This window comes from Macaca fascicularis, chromosome 8 (assembly GCF_037993035.2).
Source record: "Macaca fascicularis isolate 582-1 chromosome 8, T2T-MFA8v1.1".
Taxonomy (NCBI): Eukaryota; Metazoa; Chordata; class Mammalia; order Primates; family Cercopithecidae; genus Macaca; species Macaca fascicularis.
The window spans coordinates 38,107,034-38,132,107 of record NC_088382.1 but is presented as its reverse complement, the minus strand read 5'-3'; the positions used below and the strand labels follow the sequence as shown (position 1 = coordinate 38,132,107).

General features: G+C 38.6%; 1 long non-coding RNA gene across 1 annotated transcript in view; it reads right to left on the bottom strand.

Annotated features, from left to right (window-relative positions):
• LOC107130586 (uncharacterized) overlaps positions 1-25,074 on the bottom strand; it is a 94,917-nt gene that overhangs the window by 25,156 nt on the left and 44,687 nt on the right. The window contains exon 3 of the long non-coding RNA XR_001492882.3: positions 23,656-23,789. This is a non-coding gene — a long non-coding RNA (uncharacterized lncRNA). The remainder of the gene's footprint in view (positions 1-23,655; positions 23,790-25,074) is intronic.

Sequence of the window (25,074 nt, the reverse complement as noted above, 5' to 3'; positions counted from 1 at the left end):
GACTATAAAATAGAGAAGCAATAATTGATTGTGAAATTGTTCTTGAGAAATCAACTGAATAAAGTTAGGCTTGTATAGAAGAGTGACAGAGAACGTGGATTTATTTGTTTGGTATCTTGAAAATGAAGGCCGGGCACTGTGGCTCACGCCTGTAATCTCAACACTTTGGGAGGCTGAAGTGGGTGGATCACGAGGTCAGGAGATAGAGACCATCCTAGCCAACACGATGAAACCCCGTCTCTACTAAAAAAAAAAAAAAAGTACAAAAAAATTAGCTGGGCGTGGTGGCAGGCGCCTGTAGTCCCAGGTACTCGGAAGGCTGAGGCAGGAGAATGGTGTGAACCCGGGAGGCGGAGCTTGCAGTGAGCCGAGATCCTGCCGCTGCACTCCAGGCTGGGCGACAGAACAAGACTCCGTTAAAAAAAAAAAAGCCAAAAAGAAAAGAAAATGAAGAAGATACTGTTTAACGGATTGTATTTTTTTGGTAAAACAGGAAGGTGAGAAAACTAAATGGGGAGTTTGAGGAGAAATAGTCTAAGAGGTAGTGGGTGGTAGAGTGAGTAAACAGAAATGTGGTAGGACTTTTGAGTAGTGTTGAAAGATCATTTGAGATTGAATCACAAATTTACAATGCATGCCATCTTCTGTGTTGTCTGTCTCTTACTAGCAACATCAATGAGCTACTAAGAGATAGGCATGGAGGAGTGGATAATTGATATATTGGCTATCATAAGGTTCAACTGTGAGTAACCAAAAAACAAACAAACAAAAAAACAAACCAAACCACAACAACAATCTATGATAACAATAACAGTAGCTTAAGAAAAAGAGAAGTTTTCTCTCCCTGAACATTCACTGACTTTGGGGATGTTCTATCTTTCAATGTTGGTCGTGCTCCAGTGTTCTATCTAGTTCATTTGCTGTGTATGGCTTTTTTCCACATTCACATCATGAAGCAAAAGAGTTTCTGAATTCCAGTTGTTATGTCTAAATTTTAACAAGCTTAAAAGGGGAAGGAGTGAGCAGAGCAGGTGCTCTTTCTCCAATGATACTTCCTGAAATTTCACACAATGTAGTCACATGGTCACCACTAGCTGAAACAGATGTTGACATCTTTGGTATTTATTCCAGACTTCCATGTACCAAAACAGCATTCAAATGTTCTGTTACTGAGTACAAAGGGAAGATTAGCTATTAGATGGAACCTAGAAGTCTTTCTTAGAGTTGGGATAATTCAGGAAAAAAAGTTTGTCAAGGTGGGTGGTGGTAGTAGTTGCAAAAGAAGCATCTGGATAACACAAAGGCTGTGGCTGAAGTGAGATGCTTAGATTGGGATTTCGTAGGTGAGACAATGATAAATAATGAAGTAGCCAAACCATGCCAGAGGATGTCCATGGACATGAGGTGAGAAGCTGAGACACATGTGATTAAGTCTCAGAAATTCATGTTAATGCTGTTCCAAATGACAGCAGAGTTTGGAGCAGGGAGAAAGCACATTCCAGGTATTGAACCTATTCATGAATTAGACATTATCAGAGGCATGGCAAATTATAACAGTAGAGGACAGGAGAGAAGGATATGGCTGAATATCATGAGCTTTAGAGAGATAGACTTTTAAGATTATATTGGTGGGGTGATGATCTGAAAGCAGCAATGAGTAGCAAAGATAAATCTAGATCAATTTCTAGTTTGAAGATATAAGCTTGGGGAAAATAAACTGCCACCATCTCAGAGTCTAGAGGAATCATTACCCTCTGAAGATCAGCAGGTGTCAGTTAAGGCAATGAGAAAAGAAATTAAAGACTGAGATGTTTGTTGGTCCATGAGGTGCAATTTCATAGAAAGTTTAGAAAGTCAGAGAGGCCAGGATGAGGGAGGGTTTCAGAGCAATATGGAGATGATCATGGGGTAAAGGATGAATGGGAACGGTAGGAAAACAGAGAGCAAGGGAAGGGACATTTTGTTTCTACAGCCACCTTGACTTGGATGGACCCTGGACATAAATAATGGCCTGGGAACTTCTCACTCTTATGAGGTGATGGCAGATCCTGAAGGTAGAGACTCCACATGTATCAGAGACTGGATGAAGAGAGAATCATAGCTGGAGTTTCACTGGTTAGTTGTCTTGATGATGGTGATTCCAGGAACTTGGAGGCATCACTCACTATCAGTGGGCTGATATTAGACCCACTCAAATCATTCCATGCTAAAATACATATTTAAAAATAAATACAGTTTAAAATGTTTAGTCTTATGTCTAAATTAAATATATATTTTATAAAATATAGACATGCATCAAGAAGAAATTTTTAATCACTGGTATTTTAATCTTTCCAAGCAAGTATCTTTTAAAGAACAGGGAAAATACTGTATATTAAGTATATAATGCATGTAGAAATTAATGCTTTTGTTAAAAAGTAATTAAATGTATTCAAAGTCTGTACCTTTTATATTATTTTTGGTTCTTTCGCATAGTCCATGAATGCTGTACCTTCGCATTTCAGTTAATGGACTCTGATTATAATTTTACTGCCTTAAATCATTACCAAGGTTTAGAGTTTGCATTTGCTAGTTTATTCTTTCTAGCCTTGATTTATGTAACATAGAATGAATGGCAAGGAGTGCAACATCCAATGGTTCCATTATCATTAAAGTGGTCAATGGTAAAATGCAGTTTCCCAGAATCATAAAAAATCGAAGCTGGAGATAAAGTTAGAAATCATCGTCTAAAATCCTCTCATTTTACATGAGGAAACTTGAGCATATGAGTTCTTGAGCACAGCAGGGTCTTGTCATCAGTCACTGAGCTAGTTAGTAGTAGGGATGAAACTAGAACAGTTCTCCTATCTACAGAGACCGTGCTCTCTCACTGCTTCGCTTCCATGGTATTTTCTGTTACCCTCTGAGTACAAACTGCTCTGAGTGTCTATTCAAGAACAGGGCAGGCAGCCATCCCCTGTGCTGATTGGTGACATCTTTTGTGCCACCAAATAATTGGTGACATTTTTAAAGTATCCCTGTATATAAAGTTGCCCTTCCTCTTACCTGTATTCAGTGTAAGTTGCCTATGGGCAGAGATATGATCTGGTTCACCCCGTATTCCCTCAGCACTGAGCACACTATTGCAGACAGATTGGACCTTCAATAGTGTTTGCTGGATGAACACATGGCCAAGTAATTCTACTTTTTCTCCTTAGGTAGGGTGGGATAGGAATTTTTAATAATGTGCAATATTTGCTTTGACAGAGGAGTAAATAAAGAACATCTGAGTGAGAAGCAGTGTTGCTCCATCAGAGGCACAGAGTGAGCCGCCTATATGGTGGCCCAGCCAAGAAAAATAGGTTGTTTACGGTAGGGGATGTGTCCTGAGGGGGCGACTCCCTGGTGAGGCAGAAGCTGGTTTGGGGAGGGATCATCTCATTTATACAGAGATGGGAACAGTCAGGTTAGTTTGACATATCTTTGAATGTTTTTATTATCTTTGTAAACCAAAGTTCTGAAGTGTATCAGGGCTCAAAGCCAGGCTCTCACTGTGAATAATGAACTTAAATGAGGCCTTTTGTGTTGATTATCTGATGATTCATTCTAATGCAGCCGTCATTTTGGGCTATACTGAGAAAAAAATAGAGGATGTGTTCAGGTGGCATTTTTGATTCATGGCCTTTCTTTTATAATTTATTATTCTGAGGTATTCAGTTTGAAAAGCAAATAGTTTGATACCAAGTGATAGATTATTTTTCTTCAGTGTGAAGAAAGCCACGTTGACAAGACCGGAGGAGGGGCTAACAGTGGGAAGGGAGAAATTTCTGTCCTCATGATCCATCAGGAAGTGGGGCTGACTCTGAAAATGAGACACTCTCTGTATAAAAGGATCATTTGTTGAAGCCTTTTATTCCTTTAATAAATAATTTTGAACACAAGCCTAATTTAATGTCAAGGCCTTTACTAAGCACAGTGGAGGAGTAACAAAGTGGAAAACCGGCATAGGCTCTTAGGGAGAGACAAAACATGTTACAGGAAATGACTCAAGGGTGGTGAAAAGGCCTCATAACAAATGTACACTAGAGGTAAGCAAAAAAATGAACAAGGAAAAAGGGCAAGGAAGTGATCATAGTGAGATAGAATTTATCAGGAAAGGCTTTGGAAGAAAACCAAAGATGTTAAAATCAAACTCAATTCAGGCATTTGCAGAAAGCTGAGCTCTGGAAGATCAGGTGTGTAGATGTGGTTGCAGAATCTCTGCTGTCTTGAGATTACTTTAAGAATTCTGAGCAGAGAATAGGGAAGAGAAAATAATTATGAAACTCTACTAAGGGGCAGGAGTGGTGGCTCACACCTGTAATCCCAGCAGGGGGATTTGGGAGGCTGAGGCGAGTAGATCACTAGAGGTCTGGAGTTCAAGACCAGCCTGACCAAAATGGTGAAACCTCATCTCTACTAAAAATACAAAAATTAGCCAGGTGTGTTGACGAGTGCCTGTAATCCCGGCTACTCGGGAGGCTGAGGCAGGAGAATCACGAACCTGGGAGACAGAGGTTGCAGTGAGCCGAGAATGCGCCATTGCACTCCAGCTTGGGTGACAAGAATGAGACTCTGTCTCAAAAAACAAAAAACACACAAACAAAACTGTACTAAGGATATTTTAAAAGATCAAAATAAATGCAAAATATATATTATTTTATGGAGAAGAATATTGTGATAATATAAATGCTACCCAAGTTTATCTATATATTCAAAACAATTCTAAAAAAATCCCAAAAGTCTTTTATGAACTGGATTCTACGATTGTTAAATTTATCTGGAAGAGCAAAGTGCCAACGATAGCTAAGAACTTGCTATTCTTTTCAAAAAGAAGTAGAAAAAGGTTCTTGTTTTTAGGACTTTTCATAAAGCTTTTGTAATAGCCTAAGGTCGTGAGCCTAGGAATAAATAAATTAGGCAGAAAGATAGACAATAGAGCTGAGATCCGATCCACATCTTTCTGTGTCCATGTTAGAGAAAGAATATAAAGCTAATTTGGAGCGAAAATCTAATTTCAACTAGCAACTTTTACAAAATGTTGTTAGAATTTTAAAAAAGTTGTAAGTACTTGGCTAGCTAAAATGGATCTCTTTAATCTTGAGTTCCATTCTCCAGTGAATGTCACAGATGTGGGTGCCATTTATTTGGTCAGTGTTTTTTAAAACACATATTTTTGATTTTTAAAATTGAAAATTTAATTTTTAATCATTTCTTTATTTTAAGTATATAATTTTCAAAAAAAGTTAAGTTGTATAATGGCCTTATTTGGACCCCTTTAAATGTTGATTCCTTGGTGAAGCAGCTCCTGACTCCCTTTGACCAAATAAATTGCTGTGTTCTTTGAGTTTTCCCAGCTATCTGAACAAATTCTCATTATAATGTCTTTTATTTAAAAAAAAAAAAATCTGTCTTCCCTTCTATACAGTGAGCTCATCAAGGGAAAAGGCAATGTCTTTTCATCTTTGTGTCACTTGGGCTGAACAGGGCAGTTAGTTTATGGTTAAGCATTAAATAAATATTTATTGAAAGAATAAAAGAATGAATGGATCTTTCCAAGATGGTTTACATAAAGTACTTTCTGGGCCTGGAACACTACTTAGGGAATCATTTCCAGCATTGTTTTACAAGTCACTGATGAAACAGGAATGGGGATGTTAAAGACCCAGAAGTAAAAACAAATGAAAATTCAATTTCTCCAGAAAACGTTTTCTTTTCCATTGCAAGCACTTTAAAGTTACATAATTTATTCTCACTACTAAACTAGTAATTTCAGAGCAGCAAAAACAGTTATATTTTATGCTGTTGCATGAGAACAAAAGGTATTAATTATATTTGTGTGAGAAAGAATAAAAGGTGCTTTAAATTCTAAACAAAAGTGATTTCTCAATGACAAGAGGCGAACCTATTAAAATCCGATACAGAAAAGAAAAGTTTGGCAACTGCATTGTAATAGACATTTTTGAGAATGCTGCAGGGACAATGATGCTTGTCTACCATTTATTTCAACCTAAATAAGACAAGGAGCAAAAGCGACCTGTCAGGAATATTGCATAAATTGAGTTAGGAACTAGCCCAGTGCATTGGTTTAGGATACACTTGTGAATTTCCAGAAGAGGTTTCTATATCCCTCTTCACATAGTTAATCACTAGTTTAGTCGTTTATTCATATATACACATTTCTACCCCACTGTATGTTTTTATTAATACAGGGAATATGACAAAAAATAATTATGCATCTTCTCTAAGTTAAAGCCCCAATTTTCCTTCTTAGAAGCCTTTATTAGGCAGGACTTGCCATGTCGCCAAAAATCAGTAGTTTATTTTTATAATTTGAAACTGTGAGCTCTAGATATATCTTTAAAATCAGTAATTTGGGTAATTGGTATAGTTTGGGTTCTGATTTCATTATGAAGATCTTTTTAAATAGCAATTCTCATTTGCTCTATTCTACTTGCATTTGTTGAAGCATGTTTGTCATCAGAACATACTGTTTCATAGCCATTCCGTAGACTTCAAAAATTAAAATAGCATTGTATAGGGGTTAGGAACAGAGACTCTGGAGCCATACTATCTGGCTTTGAACTTCAGCTGTCACTCACCCACTTCATGATCTTGGGCCCATGGCATAACCCGTCTGTGCCTCTATTCCATCATTTGTAAAATAGTAGTGATGACAATGAAAGTACCTACTCATAAAGTTATTTTAAGATTTGAGAAATTACTCTCTATATTAAATCATTTACTTATTTATTTTTTTTTTTAGACAAGGTCTCACTCTGTGCAGTGGTGCCATCTCGGCTCACTGAATTCTTAACCTCCCAGGTTGAAGTGATTCTCCCACCTCAGCCTCCTGAGTAGCTGGAACCATAGGAGTATGCCACCACATCTGGAATTTTTTTTTTTTTTTTTTTTGTAGAGATGGGGTTTTACCATGTTGCCCAGGCTGGTCTCAAACTCCTGGGCTCAAGTAACCTGCCCATCTTGGCCTCCCAAAGTGTTAACACATTTAGAATAAAGCCTAGCACACAGGAAACATTGTGTGTGCTTATTATTGCTATTATTATTTTTGTTGTTATTGTTGTAGGTTTCTGCCAGGATACCATACTATTTTAACCATAGCATCTTCCAACCTACTCGCTACTTAAACAATCCCCAGAAAGGCAAAGTGAAGGACTAGTGTGGAATCAAACATGTATAGACTGGCATTGTAATGTATTTGCTTGAAAATAAAGCAAATATTGTCTATGAGTCACAGAAGTACCATCCACCCCTTTCATAGCACCACTACCCCTGGATACAATTTGAGAAACTTCACATTATTTACTTTTGTGCATCAGTGAAGAGCATGGGTTAGCAAACTTTTCCGTAACAGTCAAGAAATCATGTATGTTCAGCTTTGTTGGTTATACAGTCTCTGTAGTCATCTAATAGTGCATTATGAAAACAGCCACAAGCCAAAAGGTAAACAAGTAGATGCGACTGTGTTCCAGTAAGGTTTATTTAGAAAAATAAACCTGGGCTGGATTTTGCCCATAGGCTATAGTTTGGTGACCCCTGATTCAGAGCATCAAAGACACTGATTTTAGTTTTTAGCAACTCTGTTGACTGCACATGTTATGATTTGGTGCAGAGTAAGGGGTGGCTAATATCAGCTTCTGCTTTCTTCTCTGCCTCTATGTTTTCTAGCTCTATCCATGGAGGATTAAGTTATCCATGGAGGATTAAGTTGTGAGTCCTAACTATAGATTTGGACGCTTGTCGACTCCCTTTCTTTTGCCCTCCAGATCAACACTTCAACAATCTTGTTGGGTTAGTGTATTAGTGTGTTCTCACAATGCTGTAAAGAAATACCTGAGACTGAGTAATCTATAAAAAGGAGAGGTTTAATTGGCTCACAGTTCCACAGAATGTGCAGGAAGCATGGTCAGGAGGCCTCAGGAAATTTACAATCATGATGGAAGGCAGAGGGGAAGCAGATATTTCTTACATGACCAGAGCACAAGGAAGAGAGCAAAGAAGGAGGTGCTACACACTTTTAAACAACAAGATCTCATGAGAACTCACTCACAATCATGAGGACAGCAAGAAGGTAGTTCACCCCATGATCTCATCACCTCCCACAAGACCCCTCCTTAAACACTGGGAATTAAAATTCGACATGAGATTTGGGTGGGGACACAAATCCAAACCATATCATTCTGCCCCTGGCACATCCCACATCTTATGTCCTTCTCACATTACAAAATACAATCATCCCTTCTCAACAGTCTCCCAAGTTCTATTTTTTTTTTTTTTTTTTTTTTTGAGATGGAGTTTCACTCTTATTGCCCAGGCTGTTGTGCAATGGTGCTATCTCAGCTCACTGCAACCTCTGCCTTCCAGGTTCAAGTGATTCTCCTGCCTCAGCCTCCCGAGTAGCTGGTATTATAGGCATGCACCATGACACTCAGCTAATTTTTTTTTTTTTTTTTTTTTTTTTTTTTAGTAGAGATGGGGTTTCTCCATGTTGGTAAGGCTGGTCTCGAACTCCCAACCTCAGATGATCCACCCACCTTGGCATTACAGGTGTGATCCACCGTGCCCAGCCCCAAATTCTTAACTCTTTCCAGCATTAACTCAAAAGTCCACAGTCCAAAGTATCATCTGAGACAAAGCAAGTCCCTTCCACCTATGAACCAAAATAAAAAACAAGTTAGTTACTTCCAAGATACAACGGGAGTACAGGAATTGGGTAAATATTCCCATTCCCAAAGGGAGAAATTGGCTAAAAGAAATGGGATGCAGACCCTGTGCAAGTCTGAAACCCAGTAGGGCAGTAATTAAATCTTAACGTTCCAAAATAATCTCCCTTGACTCAATGTCTCACATCCAGGCAATACTGATGCAAGGGCTGGGTTCCCAAGGCTTCAGCCAGCTTCGCCTCTGTGGCTTTGCAGGGCTCAGTCCCAAAGGCTGCTCTCAAGGTCTGGCTGGCATTGAGTGCTTATGGCTTTTTCAGGTGCATACAGCAAGCTGTCTGTGTATCTACCATTCTGGGGTATAGAGGATGGTGGCCCACTTCTCATAGCTCCACTTGACAGTGACCCAGTGGGGACTCTGTGTGGGGACAGCAACCCCACATTTTCCCTCTGCACTGAACTAATAGATGTTCTCCGTGAGGGCTCTGTCTCTGCAGCAGATTTCTGCCTGGACATCCAGGGTTTTCCATACATCTTCTGATATCTAGGCAGAAGCTCCCAAGCCTCAACTCTTGCACTCTGCCTACCTGCAGGCTTAATTCCACCATGGCTTAGGGCTTGCACCCTCTGGAGCAGCAACCTGAAAACCTGGGCCCCTTTGAGCCATGAATGGAGCTGGAGCAGCTGGGATGCAGGGAGAAGTGTCCTGAAGCTGTACAGGGTACTGTATGGGGCCCTGGACCTGGCCTACAAAGTCATTCTTCCCTTCTAGGCCTACGGGTCTGTGACGGGAGGGACTGCTTTGAAAGTCTCTGAAATGCCTTTATAGCCTTTTTCCCATTGTCTTCGGTATTATTGCTCCTTTACTTTCATTCAGTTGTGCAAATTCCTGCAGCCTGCCTCAATTCCTCCCCTGAAAAGGGGTTTTTCTTTTCTCCCACATGAGCAGCCTGCACATTTTCCAAACTTTTACACTCTGCTTCCCTTCTAAATATAACTTCCAGTTTTAGGTCATTTATTTGTTCACCCATATGAGCATAGGTTTTAGAAGCAGCCAGACCACATCTTGAATGCTTTGCTGCTTAGAAATTTCTTCCACTGGATACCCTAAATCATCTTTCTCAAGTTCAGAGTTCCACTGATCCCTTAAGCAGTGAGTGGCACAATGCCACCAGGTTTTTGGTAACATAAAGCAAAAGTGTTCCCAACAAGTTCTTCATTTCCATCTCAGACCTCCTCAGACTGGACTTCATTGTCCATAGTACTATGAGCATTTTGGACACAACTTAACAAGTTTCTAGGATGTTCCAAAGTTTCCCTCATTTTTGTCTTCTTCTGAGCCCTCCACACCCCTCCAACCTCTGCCTGTTACACAGTTCTGAAGTTGCTTCCAAATTTTCAGGTACCTTTATAGCAACGCTCCACTTCTGGTCAATTTTTGGTAATAGTTTATTCTCACACTGCTACAAAGAAATACCTGAGACTGAGTATTTTATGAAGAAGAGATATTTAATTGGCTCACAGTTCCACAGGAGGTATAGGAAGCATGACTGGGGAGGTCTCAGGAAACTTACAATTATGGTGGAAGACGAAGGGGAAGCAGTCACATCTTACACAGTCAGTGCAGAAGAAAGAGAGAAAAGGGGGAGGTGCTACACACTTTTAAACAATCAGATCTCATGAGAACTCATTCACTATCATGAGAACAGCAAGGGGGAAATCCACCCTCATGATCCAGTCACCTCCCACCAGGCCCTTCCTCCGACATTGAAGATTACAAGTCAACATGAGATTTGGGCAGGAACACAGACAGGAACACAGACTGAAATCACATCTGTTGGCGTGATGAGAGTGGTGAGGTTGGATGCTAGCCCATGGGGACTATATGACTGGGTTTCCACATCCTCTAGCTTTCAGTTACGTTCATCCAATATGGATCCTAGTTAGAGATCAAAGAAAAAAGAGAATTGAGGTCAGGGTACTTCTTTCTCTACGCCTTCTAACTCCCTTCCTGTGACTACCCCAGGGTGACTGTGTTCTTCCACAGAAGTACTATTCTTCTCAAAATGAGCAACATACTATAGCACTCTTTTCCTCTTTGGTTTTATGCACTCCTTTTTGACCTCATACTTTTGAGCTTATGAGAAATAAACTCTGGATGACCAAACTCTTTCTTGTGATTCCCTACCCCATCTATGGAGGTAATATTTTGGGAATGAATCCTTATTGACATGTCCTAATTTGAGTGTTTGATCAGTTTCCTGTTGACACCTAGGCTAACGAAGACTTGGTCTCTCAGAATAAACCCTACAGGAACAGAACTGGCATCAGCAGGCTCAAAATCAATGTCTTATGAATCTTAGCATTTGTTTTATTATTGATTAGTCCTGCAATGTAAGGTTGGAGTTTACAATAAAGAGTAGTCAATGTTGACTGTACAGTTCTCTGAGTCACACAGCATGTTGGGAAACATTTCTCAAGAAGTTCTGAAGAGAAGTAGTTATCAGAAAGTTAGCATAGTATCAGAGAAATGAAGGCAGAGATGAAATCTCTGAGAGATACAACTGGCAATCCAAGGATCAATACAAATAGATCAACTTCGGTTTTAGGCCAAGCACCAGATGAGGAGGAATTTGATCTGGTGAATCAGAGAAGAGCGCAATTTTTGTGCTAAGACAGAAAGAAGTGGGTACTGAGTGTAAGAATTTCAGGTCCAATGTAACATGTCTGTTTTGCTGGATCTGAGTTAACCCATAGGTCTGCTTCTGCCTTGCCTTGGGTGTGGTACTGAAGTATACATATCTGAAACTGTCTTCTTGAGATTCTTTCAGGTCATTGGAAGAAATTCCATCTAAGTCCATAGTATCCACCAGACACTATACCAATCCCTTCTATTTCCCTACCCCACTGTGTTGAGTCCTCATTCTTTGTATTCTAAACTACTGGTTGAAGTCCTATTATATCACAACATCCAATAACTAAAATGCAACAACTCCTATATAGTCAGAGTTCTGAGAAATAGAATCAATAGGATATATGTGTATATATATATGGAGAGAGAGAGAGAGAGAGAGAGTTTTCTTTTAGAAAAACTCTTTTAGGAAAACGTTTGTCTGATTATGGAGGCTGAAGTTCCAGTGATGTCATCTGGAAGCTAGAGATCCAGAAAAGCCAGGGGTGTAATTCTAGTTTGAGTCTAAAGATCTAGAAACCAAGGGTGTTGATGGTGTAAAGCTTAACTCAAGGGCAGAAGAAGATCAATGTCTAATCTAAAACAGGCAGGCAAGAAACAAAAGAGGGTAATTCCTTCTTCCTTTGCCTTTTGTTCTATTTGGGGCCTCAATGAGTTAAATAATGGCCATTCACATTGGGGAAGGCAATCTACTTATGGAGATCACTAATTCAAATATTAATCTCATCCAGAAACACCCTTACAGACACACACAGACATATTTAATCTGAGTACACGTTGGTTCCAGTAGTTATCACATAAAATTTACCATCATGCTTTATTTTGTAAATTCTTGCCTTCTATCTGAGATTGGTATGTTTTCTCATCAGAATTGAATCTCCTGGAACAAACTCATTGTATAGGACCTTCTAGCTGTACTTGTGTAGACCAATATCTATAGCCAAGTTAATTGTCTCAGAACCATGTCATAAAATTCAGAGAAAAGGACTCTGACCAACAGGCTCCACCTTGATTCACTGAGTGCTGCCCGTTCTAAATGCTCTGCTACTCTAACTCCTTTCTATTTTGAAGTTGGCCTGTCTGAAAATTCACTGTGTTTCTTGACCTTGAAACGTCCACACATTTATACACGCGTGCACATTCAGGGAATGCAAAATGACCTTTGATTTCAAACTGCATTTGGTTAAAAGCAACAAAATCTAAGTGTGAAGTATTGAGGAATCAGAAAACGCATCTACTGAGAGTACAGGATGCAGAGATAGTCATAGTTTGCATCTTTACAAGAAAAAAGCCAGGCCAAAAATGATATATGGAGAGTGAGAAAAGTGCAAACTAATGGGTGGCTGGCTAAATTCATCTTCAATAATTCATTTAGATATAAGTAGCAGAATAGAGCCTGAGAAATCTGAAAATGTCAAGAAGAGAGACCTATTAAATGACTTTCCAACTGTTATCCAAGGTCAGGAGAAACATTAGCTTGAAACCATGAATGTCCTGGTTCCTAGGTTCCAATTTTAATAACTAGATGATGTATCCTGTTCTTCCAGGTGCAATCTTCATTCACCGAGGAATGAAAAGGAAACAAACCCAGAGATAAACAAACTTATTCCAGATTATCCTTACTTTATCTGTTAAAAGGCATTTGTTTAGTAGAAGTAGCAGTGAGTGTGAATTATTCAATGCCCATATCCTTCCCAACTTTAAGGATTTTTTAAAATCCAGGTATAAAGACCATTAAAAATTGATAAAGCATTTGTAAACCCTTAGCAAATGAACCGTCAAGGGACACATTAATAAAACATCTTTTAAAATCTCCGTCTCTGAGCTGATTCTCATCATGCTGTCCCAAGGCAGAGTAAACCACGCTGCTTATCTTGCAGCTCTTGGTACTACCCAGCATGTCTAGCAAGGTGAGACAGAAGACAGAGGGCAGGGCCTTTTAGGAAACCAGTGCCATCTTTCACACAGGTATCCACACTCCTCCAGCTGATTCACAGCTTAGAACGATTCCCTAAGTAAATAAATCCTTAGCCAGAATTTTTCACTGGGTCACTAAATATAAATTTATAGATGGGTCTTTCGACATTTCTATTTGCAAAGCAAAACATTCAAGATCCTAGGGGAATTGAAGTGTTAGGAATTTAGGAGGAGCCAATGAAAGTTTTCACCTTGGGGTCACTGTTCACATTCAGCCCAGGCTAAAGGAGCAGTCAGGGTCACTGAACAGCACAGCTTTGAGGCAGTTAAGCGACTTGGCTCATCTTATTCTCACTGGCTAATGCAAAAGATATAAAAATGTATTTTACTGACATGGCATCTTTCTTCTTCGCAATGAAGAGCAATGCAGACACAAGAAGAAACCAGCTATTAGCATATCAACCTGTCACTGCCCTTGGACAGAGCAGAGGTTGTCAAGAAAGCTTAGTGTAAACAAGATCAACAACAAGGATGTGGAATCAGGAGCAGGAAGAATTTTCTACAATCCTATAAAAAGAACTACCGACCTGGGGTGTGACTAGAGATTACCTAGTAAGCACGTATTCATCAAGAAATTTGTCCCCATGTCAAGGCACAGAATAGTCATTTTAGGGATGGTGAACAATTTTGTCATTAGCAACACCCCAAATACTTACTGAAGTCTAACTATATGAATGACTTTGTTGGCACTGAGTGTATAATGATATCATAAGACCCAGTCTGTGCTTTCCTGAGGATATCACTCCATTTTTGAAGGAAAAATTCGTAGGTAAACAGGAAAATAATTTTTCTAGGTGGCACAAAATTTCCAGGTATCAGAGAAAAATCGATTTTACAGAAGTACTGAGATGAGATGGGCGTTTTAAGAGTCTACAACTGATATAATTAAGGACATTATAGGATAATAAAACAGAAATTTTCTTGATTCTTATACATTTTGACCTAATTTACTTAACACTGTGCCCACTTAGAATCCCACTTCGGTTCAGTTCTGCTTCATCCAAATGAAGGAGGTGAACCTCTCATTTGCAAGAATCCTAGTTGAGACACAGAGTTTAGATTTATTGCTCTGAAGGAAGTCCAGAGTCTTTGTTCATCTTTAAAAAGTACAACTTTACCAAACTTATATCAAAATTTCCAAAAGAGAATAAAGCCATTTCTCTGTATAATTTCCCCTGATAATCCCGTTAGCTTGTGTTAGGGTTAGAGTTTGGGTTAGGTAAGGATTGGAATTCATGTTGCCCCACATTTTCCTGATTTACAAATAGAGGTTGCCAAAATAAAGACATATGCTCATTCCAGGAAGACTTCCTCTTTGTTTCATTCAATTGCCTACATATTTTGTCCTCAACAACCCCAGGGTGAAATGATATAATCCACCCTCATTCAAGAGGCATTCACTCTCACCTGGACTAATGCATCCTCCTTGTAACTGGTCTTCCTCTTGCCATTCTGGCACGCTTATAATCCTGTTCTACACAACATTCAGAAGGGTCTTTAGCAATGAAACTTAGTCTATATTACCCACCTGCTTAAGATGCTCCTTTGCACAGCCCACTAGAGCTTTATGATGGTTTCCCCAACTTCTATCCATCCCTTAATGTTGACCGAGAACACATACCCACATACTAGCCACTTTTTCTTTACCGTGCCTTCTAAGGTCATAACTATCTAAGAAAGAGACTTGCTCTCTGTTGCTTGTCCATAAAGCACTCTAGTAAGAGATATTTGCATCTTCAGTTCTTTCTTTTCCTTCAGGCCTCAGCTTGAACATCCCAGAGGCTTTTTCTGATTATTCAACTCCTCTACTATCTACCTCCTCATGCATAACAATGCACCCCACCTCCACTGCCTGGTCACTCTCTACCACATGACTGTTTTATTTCTTTTAAAAATGATTATAGTGTTAATATGTTTACCTTATTATTTTATTTGCTTCTTTTTTTTTTTATTTTCTCTACCCCTACCTTCAATTAGAAATGCATCAGGAAAACAAGACTATGTTTAATGTTCACATTTATGTGACAGTGCACTTAAGATATAGTCCCTACTCTTAAGAAAGATATGTAGTAAAGAAAATAGGGAATACACCTAAATAAGTATGAAAGACAAGTGCAAGAAGTACTATAAGTGAAGGTGAGCCACAGATTGGAAGAGGTCAAGGGAAGACGACTTCTAGTTACAATTAATAAGGAAAGCATTGTGATTGAGGTGATTCTTTAATTGACAAAGGATCTGGGATTGAGGGTGATTTTAGGTGACTATTCCACTCAGGCTAAAGCATAGGCAAATATTTTTCAAGACATATAGAAAATGAACCCCAAGCTGCCATCCAAGAATGATGGAACAGAGACCAAGTGACGCAGCCAAGGCCCTCCAAAGAATTTTATTATTTCTTTCATTATGTGGCAAAAATATTTCCCATCATTCAAACTAAGAAATTCAAGGCAGTTTTTCTTAGATTTGAAAACAGTAAATAAATAACTTATTTTAAATAATTATATTGCCTGGCACGGTGACTCATGCCTGTAATTCCAGCACTTTGGTAGGCCAAGGCAGGTGAATCACCTGAGGTCAGGAGTTCAAGATCAGCCTGGCCAACATGGTGAAACCCTGACTCTACTAAAAATACAAAAATTAGCCAGGCGTGATGGTGTGCACCTGTAATCCCAGCTACTCAGGAGGCTGAGGCGGGAGAATCACTTGAACCCAGGAGGCAGAGGTTACAGTGAGCGGAGAACGCGCCACTGTACTCCAGCCTGGGGGACAGAGTAAGACTCTGTCTCGAAATAACAACAACAACAACAACAAACACAATAACAACAACAAAACAACCCGTTGGCAGGGCACGGTGGTTCACACCTGTAATCCTAGCACTTTGGGAGGCCGAGGTAGGCAGATTGCCTGAGTTCAGGAGTTCAAAATAATTTGGGCAACATGGTGAAACCCTGTCTCTACTAAAATATATATTAAAAAAAAAAAAAAACAGGAAAGAAAAATTAGCTGGGCGTGGTAGTGGGCACCTGTAATCCCATCTATCTGGGAGGCTGAGGAAAGAGAATTGCTTGAACCCGAGAGGCAGAGGTTGCAGTGAACCAAGATCCGGCCACTGTACTCCAGCCTGGGTGACAGAGTGAGACTCTCTTTCAAAAAAAAAAAAGCAAAAATAAATTATATTCTTCTGTAAAAGGAGCATATTCACATAGCTTATGTATAGCATATAATCAAATACTTGGCTACCTATAATAAACCATGCTTTACTTCCCTTGGACAGGAGATTTTTGCTTAAATAATAGAAGAGATAATCTCAAAGAATCTTAAATCCAATGTTTCTTCTTCCCAATTATTGTCTCCTCAACGACAAGATACACACTATTTTTGAATATATAAACAAACTAACTGTCTAAAATAAAAAAATAATAGCTGTGACTGTAGATGCAAAAGTCCTGGAAATTATTCTTTGTTACCAAAAATGGTACTCTCTTCTCCCAGATGATATTTAAGCCCGCGAGCACCCCAATCACTCACTCCCTGTTCCTCACCCAGATATTTGCTCTCGTAATAGTCTTGTTCTTCTTACAGCAACACAGTTCTCTCCAACAACCTCCTATATCCTTATAGGCAATGGGCTGTGTCCATCCCTATTAACACAAAGGATACAGTGAAATAGATCTTGAGGTACCATGTAGTGCAAAGCCCAGGAAAGAGGTTTTGACTATGACACGGCCCTAGTTGCTTATGAGTACTGTCCGATAAATCACCCAGTTAGACCCCTACTGCCACTTGGCTTCTGTGCTGCTGTAGTCTGATCTTTTTCAAAGCAAAGTCCACCCAGCCATTAAAATAAATAAGGAGACCATTACTGACTTTCAATCTCTTCACAGAAAAATAAGTTAAGAACAACCACACACAAACACATATATACATAACACACTCCAAGACTAGTGTCACTGAAGATTTCATCAGCTGTCTGACAAGAAGATATTTAATTAACTCTCCTACCTGTCTCTCCCTGCATGATACAAACAAATCAAGGAGCTTTGGAAGAATAATTAATTCAAGATGTAAAAGCAGCGTCAGATTAAAAAAAAGAGAGAGAAGGAAGCAGGAGGATTCTGGAGTGCTTAATTTTCATTAAATAGCACCCTTGCTAAGAATTTTGCCACCAAGCATGCCTCTGAGGTCAGGACTTAGCATGTCCTGATCCACCAAATGTATACAATAAACCTGAGGGTCCTAACAGAGGGCCACATCAGAAGGTGAAAGTATGCCTTTGGAAATGAGTGCATCCAGAGTATTAAAGTAGCTCTCCAATCTCATCTTTGGAAGTGTGTAGGTTGGGAGTTCTCAATGGTGAGGGTGGGTGGTGGCTCACACCTGTAATCCCAGCACTTTAGGAGACTGAGGTTGGCAGATCACCTGAAGTTGGGAGTTCAAGACCAGCCTGACCAACATGGTGAAACCCAATCTCTACTAAAAATACAAAATTAGTCGAGCGTGGTGGCACATGCCTGTAATCCCAGCTACTCAGGAGGCTTCGGCAGGAGAATCGCTGGAACCCGGGACGTAGAGGTTGCAGTGAGCCGAGATCACATCACTGCACTCTAGCCTAGGCAACAGGAGCGAAACTCTATCTCAAAAAAATTTAAAAAATAAAAAAAAGTCAACTATATCCTGGCTGGGTACGGTGGCTCATGCCTGTAATCCCAGTGTTTTGGGAGGCTGAGGTGGGAGCATCACTTGAGGCCAGGAGTTCGCAGCTGCAGTGAGTTGTGATTGTGCCCCTGTACTCCATCCAGCCTGGGTGACAGAGCAAGACTCAATCTCAAAAAAAAAAAAAAAAAATTTCCCTTCTGTCAACTTATGTGTACAGAGGAACTCTAGCCTCTCCTCCTATATATAACCACCCCTACCCAATGGGAAGAGATGTAACTTTCTTAATTGATGAATTTGGAGGAAGTGCTTGAGTGTTCTTGGTTCTGCTCTTCCTGCTCTCCACTTTGGGGCTGATCTTGTCAACAAGAAACTTCCATTTTCTGATAGACAGTTCCTCACAAGTGAACTTTGATTTTCCTGTTTTTCCTGTCATGGGAATGAAGCATGAACAAGATCAGTGTATCACAGATATTACATCACTTTCTCCAGATTTGCACTGTTTTGTAGTAACGAAGCTACTATTTTGTTCTCTATCTCTCTGGTGTCTCCTTCTCTCAGTGATTTTGGAATTTGGAAAAGGAGGATGGATGTATTTATTGATACCACAACACCTCTTTCACCTTGTGGAAGGAATGTTTAGATATCTGTTATGATTTAAATGTGTCCTCCAGAGTTCAGGTGCTGGAAACTTCATCCCCAATGCAACAGTGTTGGGAGGTGTGGCCTGATGGGCATTTAGGTCCTGAGGGATCTACCCTCATGCAGAGATTAATGCTGATTATGAAAGAACAAAGTCTGTGGTATTCCTTTACAGAAACACAAAATGAACAAAGACAATACCATAAAGATAATTTCAATGATTTTCTGTTTTCTTTTGCTACATTAATAGAGTCTTAATAACTTTTTGACTTCAGGCAAACCAGGATAAAATTAAAAGGAACAGTCACACAATCAGAAATTGTTCTTTTTAATATGTTTTGATTTGAAGTTATGAAAGTTAGAAAATGGTCTTAGGAAAGAATTCTCAAATGGAGGGATGTGGGTCAGGAAACCCTACATGCATTTATAAGAAATGTAAGACTGAGAAAAAACTGTCATTTACTTCCTATAGCCTCTGTCTACTACATTTTCATTAATAACAGTTTGAAGAAATTTACATTTTTTTAAAAAGTAGCCACACTTGCCAGGCTTTCAGCAAGGAGAGTCATTTGCTTCCCTCGTTACATCTTTAACACTAGTTGGTTCTTCATGCACTGAAAACAATCCTGTTCCTGGTGGCCTCAGGCCCTCTCTTCTGACTCTGATTTTCCTCTTCCAAAACTTCTTGATTAGCTGACTGTGCAGATCTCTTATGTCAGGTCAAGTTTTGTCCAGCTCTTTCTTCCCAATACACTTGGTGCTTTCAACCATCTCCTGATTTTCAAGCGTTATCAGTCAGAGGCTTTTTCTTCCTCTTTGCATACCAGACATGTACAGTCAATAATAACCTCCTCCTAACACTGATACCTCAAACACTTCTGGATATCAACCCAGGCGCTCTACAAATTTGGAAGGATTAGTGACTACTTTTGCTATGTACCCAACACTTTAAAAATGTTATGATACTTATATCAATACAAAAGTACATAGGCACAAGGTTATTCACTGCAGCATTCTTTGTAAATGCAAAATATTAGAAACAACCCAAGTGCCATACATAGAAGAGTGCTTGAATAAACTAAAGTATAGCCACACAATAGAGAAGTATGCAGCAATAAAAAAAAATAAGAAGATATCTTATTAAGTAAGATGGATGAATTTCTTGGATGTATTGTTAAGTAAAAAAAATCAAAACACATATAAATATCTACGGTATGCTACTTCTACTTAAGACAGAGGAATACAAGAAAATATACATATACCTGATAATATATGCAAAAATAAATACAGGAAAGATAAACCAGAGACTAATGACATAACTTACCTAGGTGGGGAAGTTGACATTAAGGTAAAAAGGATGAGTAAATGAAAATGGGATAAAAGGATTGGCAGGAGTCATACTTTGCTGAGTACAACTTTTGTTATAGCTTTGACTTGTAGAACATATCAAAAAATGAATGAATGAAATTTACTCATTGCTGGAGAAATCATAAAACCATATGTGTGTGTATATGTGTGTGTGTGTGTGTGTGTATATAGCCATGTGTATATGTGCATGTGCATATGTATGTGTTTGTATTATACACATATTTCCTAAGAGTATTTATTGCAAGCACCTAGAAGCAATAATATCTTAGTAGGCATCAGCTCACCTAGCATCTAGATATTGATTTCTAAATGCAATTTCCCAATAAAGAAACTAGGACTCCTTGGAGAAATAGTTGATTCCAAAGTTGAGCAGGAAAAGTACAAGTTAAGCATGGAATTTTTGTGGTTCCAGAAAGTCAACAACTACTCAGAAAATGATGGAACCATGTTCAAACAACTCAGAGTCTAATTTGACATACCTCTCAATGGTCAAATCTAGGAAGAGTCAAGCAAAGAATATACACTGATGGAAAGAGATTATAACCCATACAATAAAATAGATATATATGAGTCCATATTGATGGAAGTAAACAATTAAATAAATAGATCGGGAAGAAGAGATAGCTCTTCTTTACAGTAAAATTCCAATTAATTTGCAGGAATAATGAATAACAAGTGACCATTAGGTAATCAACACATATGGATTGCAGGTAGGAATCATGGGTAGATAATAAAATTAGTAAACAGAAGTATGAGAAAAGGGACACTTGTATGGTCACAAAATATCTCACCATAAGACATTCATTACAAGGAATAAATGGTTGCCTTACAGTGATAAAATCTGGCAGGCCTATCTTCATCAAGTGATCAAAATTAATATCACTAATAACAAGCCATAACATCATGTTCTCACTGCTTTGTTGTACTGAGGAGGACTCATCACACAATCATCACAATGCTACACATTGGGCTGCATTCTTGACAGAAATGTGTAATCTTAACCTAATTATAAAAATAAATCAGCCAAGTCCAAATGGAAGGAGAGTCTAAAAGATAAATTGTTAGTACTATACAAGACAAAAGTGTTAAGGTCATGAATGACAAAGAAAGACTGAGAAACTACCACAGACTGGAAATCACTAAACAGACTTGAAAACTAAATGCACTACCAAATTTGGAATTGGATCTTGGACCAGAAAAAAGGACATTAATGAGAAAATTGATGAAATTTGTATAATACACATACATTAGTTAACAATCTCTAAATTTGAATGATATCAATGCCAGCTTCCAGGTTTTGGTAATTGTAGTATGGCTATAGAAGGTGTTAACATCAGGAGAAGCTGGATGAAGAAAATTTGTGTTACTTTTACAACTCTCTAGTAAGTCTAATATTATTTCAAAATAAAATTCTAAAAAATTCTATACTTCATCCTCTCATTAACACTATTATGTAGATATTACTACCCCCACTTCATAAATGAAGAAACTAACCCAAAGAGAAAGCACCAACATTAAGATTGCTAAACAAATGAGATGCTGGATCCAAGTTTATTTGACTACTACTATGAACAGGTATTTTCAATATACTACACTGCTAAATCTTTCCTTGGTTATTTAATTCTAAGATTAGATGGGCTCTATGTCATCTCTTTTACTTATGGTACAGACAATAGTAATAAAATATTCCTGCTTTAGATAGACAACAGAGGCCAAGAATAATTGTGTGATATTACAACAAATTGAAGAGTGATTGAGGACATGAACACTTCCAAATAGACCTAGAATTAAAACCAACCTACCAAATTCATCAGAGAAAACAGTAATATCTCTGGACTCTTTATGCTCTATATTAGATGACAAATTCTTTTAGTGCAAGGGCAGTCACTTAATGTAGAGTATAAAGATGCTGTTGTCTATCTTATCTTGAACACCTAACATTTTTCCGGGAACTACTATATAGCAGACCTCATGCTTAGAGCTTTATATACAGTGTTGCATTTCTTCTTTGCAATCTTCCATGAGTTAGGAACCAACATAATCTCCATTATCTCAGGAAGATATATCATGGGTTAGGTATCTTGCCTGGTGGGAAATTTAGATCCACACCTTCTATCTGACTACAGAGCCCATGCTCTTCCCAACTGCACATAATACTCAGTGTAAACGAAGTGTAAGTGCATTTAACTGTAATATGTTGTTCTCTTCTTCATTTGGTATCTTTGAAAACTCAGTGTGCTTCTAGGACACACTTATGACTGCTGGTTTCTTGAAAAGGTCAGGCAGTGTCCCTGAAGGTGCATTTTTCCATCACACACCATGCAAGCATATCTCTTCCAGCTCTGTCATTTATTGTTATGGATTTCCTATATTTTCAATTATGTTCTTTTTTTTTCAGCAGATTAAATCAGATTTGAGGACAATAAAGGGTTAATGAAATGATCTTGGTGTAATTACTCATTATAAAACATCTCCCTCTTGGTTGAGGCCTTATTTGGAGAAAAAAAAAAAAAAAAAAAAACCCTCCTGGGGCAGCAGCAACAAAGGAAGCTGATAAAGGAAGGGAGAGCCGCCTGTTCTTTAGTGAGTTTTATTGCAAATGGAAAAAACATGTTACTTGTCAAAGGCATTATTAGGAAACTCACTGAAAGATAAAAAGTGGAACCAAATAAAAGAAACCCCTTCAAAAAAAAATAATAATAACAGCCTGCTTTGCTTCTTCTCATTGCTCAGGAATGTTTGTATTTGCTTGTTTAAAATGACAGTTTGAAATGTAAGATGGAAAATGACTGGTTGACACGAGCCTTTGTTTTCTACTCTGTGCCTATTGTATCTGCGTGCACTGTATATGTATAAATCTTGCCAACCCTCCCTCCTCCCCTCTCCAAAGTGTCTGGATAATGACACGATTGGGATGCTTAGTACTCAAAGTTGTATCTTAATTGAAAGAGAAAGAAAAGGAAAACATTAAAAAAGACAGCAATAATAAATATCTGGGGTTGTCTTTTACCTAAAGTGAAATGGATTTACTCTATACTTAATCTTTATTACCTAGTCATTTTGTGGAAGGTGTTTTGGTTGATGCCTGGCTTTTTTTTTTTTTTTTCTACAGCAAAAAGCATTTATATAACTCAAGCTGTTAAAATCATGGATAGAAATGCCAAGGTTTTGAGGTTTTGCCTCCCTCCAGTGTGGTACATCGCCATCTACGAACCTGAAGTCATCAAATCCCCTTTTCCAGTGATTCACTGGTGCTAAATGAAGCTAAATAAAAAAGCAAAGATCAAAGCAGAAAATCTCAAGAGATCTGTGTGCTTCATATTTTAGACAGCTTTCTACATGAAACTACTAAGGAGTAGATGGCAGAAAAACATTGGATTCCAGTTCTATCTCAGCCCTCATCTGGTTTGAACACTAGAAAAGCTTCTCGCTAACACCTTTACCATGAGTCTCATTGCATTTTAGTTTTTAGTTGTATAGGTGTCTTCCTAAAAAGCAAAGTTAATCATGGCATTTCCCCATACGAAAGAATATTTTAATTACCTCAAAACAAAGAATAAAATTAAAATTGTTCAGATAGACATTTAAGGCCCTTCACAACTGTAGCCTTTTCTAGAGTCTTACCACTTGTTTGTCATCTTTGTCATCTTTGACAGGCTTTGAAAAGTGGAATAGGAGGGACGGTAGCCTCTGACAGGGCTTGGTAGATTACTAGGTGAGTCAATATGATTCTTTCCCTGGAGTTTGTGTTAGGAAATCTGGAGGGGAATCATCAAATTGTTAACAGAAAAGTAAGTGGACAGATATAGAGATAGATTTGAATTAATAGTAAAGAGAATAAAAATTGAGAAGCTTTGCTGCAGATATTTCTAGAGCTGTTTAGGATTCAAACGACTGACTTGTCCAAGCTCAGAGACTAGTTTTGCTACTGTTTCTGCTCCTTCTTAGCTTGGATGCTTTGCTTTGCCTGGCTTCCCTTGAAATCTGTGCATATGGCTGAAATCCTTGTTTACTTATCTACATGTCTATCCTTAAAATGAACTCTACGTAGTTTAAGATAACCACAGTTGATCCTTGAACAACAACAAGGTCAGGGTTGCTGAACCCCACACCCTGTGCAGTCAAAAATCTGCATATAACTTTTGACTCCCCAAACACTTAACTACTAATAGTCTATTGTTGACTGGAAACCTTATTGATTACATGAACAGTCAATTGACACATATTTTATATATGTATTATATCCTATATTCTTACAGTAAAGTAAGCTAGAGAATAGCAGAATGCTATTAAGAAAATCATAAAGTAGAGAAAATATATTTACTATTTATTAACTGGAAGTGGATCATCATAAAGGTCTTCATCCTTGTGATAAAGGTTGAGTAGGCTGAGGAGGAGGAGGAAGGGGAGGGGATGGTCTTGCTGTTTCAGAAGTGGCAGAAGAAGAAGACAATCTGTGTAAGTGGGCCCTTGTAGTTCAAATCTGTTTTGTTCAAAGGTCAACTGCATAGTGAGCTTATCATTCCCAAACATCACCAGCATGACCAAATTAAGCTCTGCCAACAGGAATGAAATGGTAGATTGGCCCTAAACTAACTTCACCTGGAAAATACTAACTCTTTTTTAAAGTTCTGGGTCTGATATCATGTCCCTTGTAAAACCACATTGCCCCACAGAGAGCTTGGTTCTACACTGTTTCCCCACATATTTTGCTTCTATCTCTGTTACAGCAGGTAGGGAGTTCCTTGGGCTGCCCCAACAAACCACCACTTACTAATTGGAGACAGAGGACATTTCTATTCTCACACTTTTTAGGTCTGAACTCCAAAATCACTGTTGGTAGGACTACGCTCCCTCTGAAGGCTCTAGGCAGGAATACTTTATTGTTCCTTTTGGTTTCCAGGGATTCCTGGTATTCTTTAGATAGGGAAGCATAGCCCCAGTCTCTGCCTGTCTTCACGTGGCCTTCTTCCCTTATCTTTGTGTGTTTCCTATTCTGTCATTCTTTTTTATTATTATTATACTTTAAGTTCTAGGGTACAT